The sequence below is a fragment of the Rhinolophus sinicus genome, linkage group LG04 (genome assembly GCF_036562045.2).
Source record: "Rhinolophus sinicus isolate RSC01 linkage group LG04, ASM3656204v1, whole genome shotgun sequence".
Taxonomy (NCBI): domain Eukaryota; kingdom Metazoa; phylum Chordata; class Mammalia; order Chiroptera; family Rhinolophidae; genus Rhinolophus; species Rhinolophus sinicus.
In genome coordinates, this window is record NC_133754.1 from 30,265,210 (window position 1) to 30,276,062 (window position 10,853).

The window sequence follows — 10,853 nt, forward strand, 5'->3', positions numbered from 1 at the left end:
TCCTTTAATTAAAACGGAAGTTCCTTATGGGGTTACTGTGCTTAAGCTGGGAGTAGAAGGTCTGCTAGAAATTCAACTTACTGTTAATTAAGAGACTAGTATTCATTCCTCAGAAATAGATGACTTTTGGTAAGGACTTAAACAGCATGCAGTGTAATGCAGGTAAGCACTATCTGTGACGTGAAAATCCAGGTCCTGAATATGGCTTAATTAATTACCAAGGGGTTGGATATTTTTGCTCTGAAATATCTAATAAATAATCACTTCAGAGGAGAGGTAACAGTTTCGTCAAAGTAACAATGGGTTGATTGCCAATCACATATTATCAACATTAACAGTTGTTGCCTTAGTGATGCTTGGCTACATTTTTGCATGATATGGAATGTGATTACATATTGGAAGAAATACTCCAACATTTGATTTATAATTTTTGGCTCATATTCTCTGATCACTATATTCTTCAGGATTTGTGCTATATTTGTACAAGCTTTAGCATGCTTTTGGGAGATGCCATCTTACTAGAATCTATGATAGCAAGTGATCACACTTTTTTCACTAAATCATCCACATTAATTTGTTTTTGTTATGATTTCAATGTGTTTTTTTCCATTAGTGTATTGATGAGCAAGTTATTGGCCTGCACAATGGTCCTTGCAGTGATTAGTAAATATATTTTTATTTAAAATATAAACTACTTTTTTGTGATGTAATTCTTATTTTTCATTACTTTTAGGAGATAACATATGAACTCTTTTGTAGTCATACTACTTTAATAAATTGAGGAATTTGCTTTTGCTTTGGCAACTCAGAAAACTAGCTTTAACTTCGTAAGATGTAAAATGGATTATACATTTCCAATTTTTGTATGTACATCAATAGATTTGATGTAAATGCAGGTTTACTGTACAAGTAACTAAAATGTACCAAAGAGTGGGTGGAGATTGGACAAATTTTGAAAAGCATGATAGAGAAAACCTAAATTTCCCTGAAAAGATGGTTAGTAAAAATCTGGATTTTATGACACTGCTCAGTGAAGGCTCAGAAGAAAATGAACACGTTGGAAACTGGAGGAAGGGGGATACTTGATATGTGGTGCCAGAAAGTTTAGAGAAATTGTCTCTTGAGGTTACACGCAAAGCAAAACAGTAAGTGATGAGCTTGGTTATGGAGATAAGGACATTTCCAAGAAAAGTGTTGAGGGGGCTACCTGGTTTATTTTTCCTGTTTATAGTAAAAGGTGAGAGGAAAGAGATAAATTGAGGAAGGAATTGTGAAACAAAGGCAATAGGACTTTATGGTCTTGAAAATTCTCAGCCTCCCCCATGGCAAATTACGAAATTAAGATAAGGCTTCCCAGCAGTAGAAGGAAAGCATACTTTAGAGAAAAAAGGCTGAGGGTGTGATGTTACAACCTTTTGCTAAAACTCAGAAAGATCAAAAGCAAAGAGTATTTAGTCACAGAAAGGGCCCTTTCAAGAGATTAAGGATCCGCCTCACAGATTTTCTCACTCAAACCATGGGGGCTCTAGGAAGCTTAAGAGGGTTGTCCCTCAGCTATCTGAGCAGGAGGCTAAGGGTTTATCTCATCAAGAGCTGTGGGTGTAGCTTTTCTCTAAGGGAATGAACCCCATCAAAATCCACAGGAGATCTACAAAGTTCTTGAGAAAATTATTTCAATAACACACTGCCAACTTGGACAGCAATGGACAGAGAGTGCAGCATGAAAGCTGGCAGTCAGATCCCCAAAATTCTGCAGCAGGAAGCACGCTGACGCAACTACTCAGCTGTAGACACCTTACTTTTCTTGAAAAGAAGGGGAACCAAGATCTCAGAGATGGGAATCTTATTATACACAAAATAGAAATCATGACAAAGAGAGGGAGAGAGTATTTCATACTAAATTTATTTCTAGGCCTCGAAACATAATAAAGAACTCCTGACATTTGCCCAGCTGGACTTCAGAACTGCTATGGATCAGTGATTCCTTTTTCCTTCCATTTCCCCTTTTTTGCTGTTATCCTATGCCTGTGTATAGCTTTTATCCTATGTCCGTCGCACCATTATATTTTAAATATGTTGGGGGCAGAAACTTATCTGTTGGTTTCACAGGTCTAAAAATGGAGAGAAATTGTGCCCCAAAGCTGTATTTAAAGGATTATACCCAGGAAGTTCATCTGTAACTTGATTTGATTTAGATAGTAAGATTTTGGACATCGAGCTGAATTTATAATGGGATGAGATTCTTTATATACCTTGGGAAGGGGTGGATATGTTTTATTTTTATTTATTTATTTTTAATATGGGACAGATTTGAACGATTGGGGTTCACAGGGCAGACAGCAGTGACAGAATTTAAGGTACTTCTCTCCCATCCCATGATCTTCACCTTCTGGTGTTCATGTCTTTGTTTAATGCCCTCTGCTTGTGTGTGGATGAGATCTGAGACTTATTTCTAACCAGCGGAAAGCAGCAAAGGTGATGGGTGTACAGAGTTACTTGAAAATGATTACATCACTGTATATCACCAGTCTTATTGGAGTTTCTTTCTCTTCCTGTTCCTGGCTTTGATGAAACCAGCTTCCATGAGTCTTACAGTAACAAGCTGCCAACAGCTTGAGGGAGCTTGCAAGTTGGTCCTTTCCTCAGTTGAGAGAACTTAGCCCTGGCCACAAAAGGTTCAAGGTCACTAGTTTGCTACAACTGAAATAGTCCATTAGTTAATGTATGGATGCATGTATGAATATATTTATGTATGAACCCGTCTATCATCTATCTGTCTGTCTATCTATAATCTATCATCTTCAGTTTTGTCCAGAGCTGGAAAAGCAAGATACCTATCTGCTCTCCCTCGATCTTGTGTTATAACTCAGTTTATAATTGGGCATCACTCAATTTTCATAGGAATTACTGGTATTTTGACTATGAGAAAAGAGTGTGTGTGTAATTTTCAACTGACTGCTTGTTCATTCACTGTTGCACAAAGAAGGAAGTGCTTCACTTGTAAAGAGACATATGAAGACTTTGCTTCTTTGGGTTTGTGGAAGTTCACTTATTACCTTGCAAATTGCATGATTAGACTTACTGATAGTATGTTAGGAACTCACTTACTTCCTTTAGTCCTGTAAGTGAACACTAGTTTTGTGTATTTTAGAAGAGGAATTTCTTCTGTCTGCTTAAATTCTTCCTGTCCTGGGATCTTGCATTCACCACGGATCTGAAATTGTGGCTGCTAGGAAAATGGAAGATAAATAAATTTTAAAATTATGCTTGATTCATGTGAGGTGAAGTAGACAAATTTATTATAATTTATTTTTGTATGTATGTTTCTCTGAAAAGACACTAAGATGGGGGAACTGCCATCACGTTGTGTCCCTGACCAATTTCTGCTTTTAGTCAAAATCCTCCTTGGATCCCCACGTCCATCCTAACGTACATGATGCTGATATGATATTGTACAAATCTGTGTCTCCATATACTAGTTTATTATTTTTTTCTCATTAGCCTTCATCAAACCTTATTTTTAAAAAAAGATACTTACATTGTTTTTCAACCCCACTCCTTCCTACCCTTTGAGAAAGGTTGCCGACAAGGTCTATTGCTAAAAAGAACTTCATGTGATATGAACATAACCTGGATTTGACCAATATCTTCATGTGGATTGCTTAATGGTTTCCCTTCTACTGTCCTTTCCCTCCCCTTTCTCATTTCAGAGCTCAAGAAACACTGAAGCAGAAAGAGATTAGACATATTGTACAAGTGCATCTAGCAAATCAGCACCTTGTTTGAAACCTATTCCTTGGGTCTTCGACAAATTCTATATTGTCTCTCATAATAAATTTATTCAATTTAGAAAAATTAGCAGCTCTATGCCAGGAGTCTTGCATTAACAAAATATGAGGAAAGTTACCTTAAATCCAGCCTCAGAATTAAGCATGTGCTTGCCTCTAGCACGAAATAGCTAGTCTTTGGCAAGAACCTGGTTCTAATTTTTTTCCTCAGCTATTTCTCCACACACTCAAAACGGTAGCATAGATGATGACTAGGAAGAGTGTGACAAGTCACATTGTAAAACAGGACTGAAGCCAGAGCTGCTAAAACTGGGGCTACACAGCTATAGCTTTCCTCGAGATATGACTGTGTACAGCTGGGTCTCAAAACGTTTTTATAGTCATCTGATTTTAAAAAGTTAACTGTAATTGTTTTCTGGTGATGAAAGTTTTATGTGCTATTGAAGGAAATTTTGGGGGAAAAAAAATCACCTAATGGAAACAAAACATCTATAATCTTACCACTTGCTATTTTACTTGTGAACACATTTGCTTCTATGATTTTCTCTAGCCTTTTTAAAGATATTTGAAATCAGACTATTTTTACAATGTTGTGTGCAGCTTCATTCACTTAGTATTCTATCACAAGGTTTTCCAATGTCACGAGGGAGTATTCATGCACATATTTTAATGTCTGTATTATAGGCCCTCATCCTGAAGAAATGTTCTCTTTCTTAATATGCTGTTTATTTCATTTGAAGAGTTTATTATAACCATATTTATAATTGTAAGTCTTGTCCTAATGATGGCTCACGAGGCCCTATGTAATCTGGTGTTCAAGTACCTCTCAGAGTTCATCTCTTATAACTCTGCCTCTCTTCATTCTACACTGTCCATACTGGCCTCTTCCTTGGTTGTTGAACCTGCCAATCTCTCCGGCCAGCATCCCTTTGCCAGGAATGTTCTTCCCTGGAAAGCTTCACGGTTAGTTTCCTCACTTCCTCAGGCCTTTACTTGAACTTCACCTTCTCGTTCTTTTTTCCTATCAACACTAAAATTTCAACCCACTCTCACTCACAGAATATCCCTTTTCACCTCCCTAGTTTTATTTATTTCTTTTCTTATATTCTTCTCTGTAGTATCTATCACCATCTAGCACAATGGCTCATGTATATACGAGACTTGTACGTATGTGTTTATTTCTCACCCACCCCCAACTAGAATGGAATTCCATGAGGACAGATTTTCTGTTTTGTGTACTGCTATATCCCTGATACATAGAACAGTGCCAGGTCTTTAGTCTTCAAGCAATGTGTGTTCAATAAATGAATGAAAAAAATAAACACTGGAATAAATGTGTTTGTAAATTGAACTACTAGCATTATAGGATACTTTCTTAAGACAGATTGCTAGAAATGGCATTATGAGAGTAACGTTTATGAGAATTTGTAAAAGAGTTCTTTTATAGTTTCTGTTTACTGATTTACATGTACTTTTGCTACCTATGAGAATGATAGTTATATTTTGTCAGAAGTTTTTGTTTAAAAATTCATAAATTAGAAGAAATGATCAAGCCCCATATGTTTATGGGGCTCTTTTTATATTAATTTTATATTAGAAACTATTACTTCAAACACCACATTATATACATAGGGTGCCCCAAAAATGTATGTACATTTTAAGAAAGGAAAAGAAAAACTGTATTAAAATTGTAATACTCAATATACACCAATAACAAAAGATAAATACAAGTCATGTGCATATATTTTTTGGCACCCCCAGTACACTTGCACTGTCATATGTAATATAGATTTATATGGAGAACTTGTCATACTTTGGTGCTCTGTATTGCTAATGAGAAGAAGATATTTAGCACTGCATTTAGAATAACATTATGATATAATTTACAGACAATTATTATCTATTTCTTCTATAAAGAATGTGATTTGATTTAAATATTTAATACAGAGGTTAGGCCCACAGACCAAATCTAGCCTATCTCCTGTCTCCTGTTAAATTGGAACACAGCCATTAGGTATCGTATTAGGTATCATATTGTCTATGGTGGCTTTCCCATGTAACTGCAGAGTTGAGTAGTTGTGAGGAAGAGTGTATAATCCATAAAGCCAAAAATATTTACTATATGGCCCTTCACAGAAAAGGTTTGCTGACCCCTAAAATAATAAAATAAAAACGTAAATAAAATATGCTATCAATTTAATTTGCTTATACAGGGAATTGCCAAATATGTTTTTTATGATTTCCCAAGTGCCCCCTGATCTATGATCTTTCAACTTCAAAGACTCCTTAGACATTTCTGGATTGCTCTGCAGTTAGGAACTGCAAACATTAGTTTCTGGTTTGGTTAAATAGAAAAATATTAAAGTCTGTGCTTAAGAATGAAGAATAATGCGAGCTCAGACAATTAAGTTCACAAACTCACCCTAGAAAATGTGCTACATACCTCATTGCAGAGTATCACTATGGTCACCTTCAAAATACTCCCCTTGGGAAACTATGCATTGATGCCAGTGCCTAGTCCACTCTTTAAAGCAATTTTGGAAATTTTTTTGGAGTGGCCATCAGAACTGTCATCATCTTACACTTGATGTCCTTATTGTCATCAAAATGTCTTCCTTTCAATATTTCCTTTATCTTTGGGTAAAGAAAGAAGTCATTGGGGGCCAGATCAAGTGAGTAGGGAGGATGTTCCAATACAGTTATTTGTTTACTGGCTAAAATCTCCCTCACAGACAGTGCTGTGTAAGCTGGGGCATTGTTGTGATGCAAGAGCCATGATTTATTGGCGAAAAGTTCAGGTCGTCTAACTTTCACACAGCTTTTTCAGCACTTCCAAGTAGTGAACTTTGTTAGCTGTTTGTCCAGTTGGTACAAATTCATAATGAATAATCCCTCTGATATCAAAAAAGGTTAGCAACATTGTCGCGACAAGTTTGTAAACTTAATTGTCAGACCCTGTCCATCACTATTGTACCGAGAGCTAGAATTCTGGAGTCCCTGTTTTAGGACTGATCTCTTGATTTTCGAAAAGAATAAAGACAATTATTTTTTTTCAGTTTATTCAATATGTTAAAGCCTCACATAATGCCTTAATAGCAAATAACTCCAAAGAGAGAAATGCAGAGAAAATTAATATTTACCAATTTACTAGAGGCTTATTTTTAGTATTTACAATCTTTTGATATCATAGTAAGGTTGTGCCTATATAGTTGGTTCTTTAATACATAAACAGTTCCCATAAATTCTCTTTCTTTTGGAATATCAAGTTATGGAAATAAAAACTTGTTGAATTTGTGATATGTGTGTGTTTACATATGTAATACATAAGCATATAAATGGAGAAATATAGAGTTTTTTTATGTTTATGTATGTATAAAAGATAAACAATTTAAGCCATCAAGATATTCAGTTAAAATTACCTTCATTTAGAGATAAAAATTATATTTAATATTATACTAATAAAATAATTACATATAGGCATTTATATTTAACTATATAGATAAGAATAATATTTAATAACAATTATATTTAAGAATAAAAATTTACAAACATATCTATTACTTAATACATTTTCTTTGTTATTTTGTCTTTAGATTTTAAACTTATGGTGTATTGTTTTACTTGCACATATTTAAAGACATTTGTTTTCTAAGTAATTTTTCTTAAATATGTTTTTGAATCTTTGAAAGTCTCTGAGTAAAGAAACATTAAATGAATTTTACACTTCAAAAAAAATTAATGAGATACTGTAAGGACAATTATAATGCAATAATTTGAAGAAAACACTTTTGAAAAATATTAAAGAACTGATATATTTCAATTTAATGCTTTTCTTCTTCAATTAAATTCAGGACAACTAATTGAGCCTTTTTTCTTTTGAAAGACCTAGACAATTCAGATAATTACCCAAATTAACCCCCCTTTTTTTTACCTGATAGAGCAGGTTCAAAATAACTAATGAACTCCATTAACTATTTTCTTCTCCAGCTCTCTTACAATGAGTGATGAAACTCCAGAATATTCATTTGACACTTAATATGTCCTGACCCACTATTATATTTATGTCTTTATTAAAAATAGTGTTAGCATTATAGAAGTACCAATATTCAAGATCAAATTTGGAGCCTTTGAAACATTTCTTAAGAAAAGTTGGAATAATTTCTCCTCTAAAAATATATGTTTAGAGAGGGGAGAATATTATTGATATTCTTTCAAAAGCAGAAACTAATATCAGAAATCTTATATTTCAGTACAACACACTTTGTCTCTACTTTGGTTAGTTTTAATGCCTAGACTCATAATTTCACTATAGAAAAACATTAAATATTTGAAACAGACAACTTTCAAACTACTAGATAGCCCATTATTAAGATGCTTGTTAATATATGTCTAGCAACCCACACCTACCAGTATTCTGCTGCATTTATCTGAATATTTCTGGACAAATTCTTAGAACCTGTTCTTTAAAAAAAACATTAATCAAATTACTTAACTAACAAATGTGTGACCAAGTCTGCTGTAGTTAGAAGCTAACATTATTACTTATATAAAACCATAATCCATTCATTATTTTATGTTCCATAGATTAACATTTGTATGGAATATATTCTTATTTCCCAATACTTCTAGAAATATTCAAAAAACAGCCCTGGGTTCTCTTTTCACTGAGCAAGGTTAAAGAGTCTTCTACCTCCAAGTTATGACTACTTTTCCTTCTCCTTCTTCTCTTTCTTCTCTTCCACCCTCCCCTCTCCCTCTTCTCTTACCCCTTTTCCTTCTGTACACACACACACACACACACACACACACACACACACACCTGGTACATGCATATTACAATTAGGGTAGATACCATATCAACATTGGGAACTTCTCAAGTAACTTGAGCAGAAAAGAACCCTTCATCTCACTTAATATCACAGTTATGTTAAAATTACTGTTCCTGAGTAAGCATGTTCTGAATCCTTTAAGTGAATTTGCCTTTCTGATAAGCGTTTTACGTTGCACTGTGCTACTCTTTCCTTGGATCTTGGAAGCAGTGAGGAATTCTTATTCATCTCCACTCTAGTTGTGTAGATAGGTTGACTCTCTCAATATCCATTCCAAATGCCTTCTGTCTTGACTACTTCTCCTATAAAATCTAGGGGAAAAAAGAATTTGCAAGATCCCACCTCCTGATGAGGTAACCTGGTCTTGGGTAAGGAGATGGTAAAGGAAATTCTGAGGGAGGGCCTGTCTCCTTTTCTTGATAAATGAAAAGGCAAAGCCATATAACGAAGGGGACTGTACCCTTTGTAGCACTTTTCTCTCATCTGCAATGCCTGGAGGGTTAGCAGCTGTCTTGTGACCATGAGGATGGGGTCATGTGCTACAAAATGGCTGAACAGAAATGGAAGCATCCTGATTCCTAGGGCAGCAAGATTCTTGTTATCTGAGAGACATTCACCCCTTCCTTTAGTCATGGCTTGTTGAGTTATTTGTTATTTGCAATCAAGCCCAATGATGACATAACCACAAGTCTAGGTATCGCCGCTCCTCTGCACTGTGCTGATTCTCTTCTGAGGTTGTGTTGGACTGTCATATCTTCACCTCCTACTCTTTGAAGGGCTGCCAGCCAGAGTGACTGATTCTTTTTCTATTTCCACTTCCCACTTGAGGCACACAATGTTCAAAAATCAGTGGAGTGGCAGGGATCATGGCGAGGGTACATTTTAACTTATTTTACTGTCATCTGATGTCTTTCATTTTTTTATTTTGAACTGTCGTGGCCAGAGAGTCCTTTCTGCTCTCCATTGCCCCTGTTCTCAGTCATTGAATGTCTCTCTATAGTAATATGGCATCTGTTTTTCACTTGTCATACCTAGAAGTGTATCAAAGCAACTGTTTTCATATTAACTACTGATATATAATGAAAATATCTCACGATGTAATAATGGAGGGGCAGTTTTGCTATTTAGAGCCATAGTCACGTTCCAGAGGAGCAAGATGATGTAGGATTTAATAAATTTGGATTATACAGAGGTAGGCTTATAACTAAATTTGGCCAAGAGGCCAATGAGAGTGAGGAATATCAGGGGTTACACAGAAAGGATGGATAGAGAAGAGAAAGGGCCAGAGGAGGAAGGAAAGGCCAGAGAGGTTGGAATCCTAAATTGTATAAAATCGTCCATAGGGAAAAAGGATCACAGTTATTAGGATAGCCAAAGGACTTTTTAATGTAGATGTAGTATTTAGTTAATAGATGCTCCACTTGAATGTAAAACCTCTTATATATCTTTCTGTAACTTCAGTTCAATTTGTTACATTCATAAATGATTTTGGGGAAAAAATTACAGGAAAATCTGGCAGTCACCTTTGGTTCAATATCATAATATAGATGTTGGAAAAGCATAGTGACTCAATGAATTCAACTGAAACTGCTGCTTAGAGTGCCTATTCTATGGCTTCACCGAAATCTTGTGAAGTCGAGTTTGAGGCAATGATACGTGCCTTACAGGGCCGCGTAAACCCAGATGGTATGCGAGTTAACAATTCATAAGAATGATTCAATGACATTGGTAGTTAAAAGAGTCTATCCAAATAGTAAGGTACAAAGTTTAGGTCAAATATTCTTTCAGATTTAAGAAAGTTTGGGGAGAAAATTTTTGTTTTTCCCTAAAAGTTTTTGCTTTCTCCCCCTACTGTAATGTAAACTTATGAGAGGAAGAACGATGTCTATTTTGTTTTCCAATATATTCCAAAACTCCAGGGCAGTGCTAGTCATATAATAAGTCTCAATAAATATTTTTAGTTGAATAAAATGAATTTAGAAATAACTTTAAAGATATGAAATTGGGAGAATGTAGAATTGACAAGGAGTTGTTACTTCTTTTACTTCGAGTGCTATTTGGAGATTTACTTTAAAAATTCTATTGAAACCCTAGAATAGACATTTGTATAGATACATTCAGATCTTTGATGAAACAACGTGAAACTTTCTGCAGCATCCTACTTCTACATTGGGTGAGAAACGTCACTTGTCACATTTCTTTTCTTTTTTTTGAAGGTTGCTTTGCCAAACCTCAT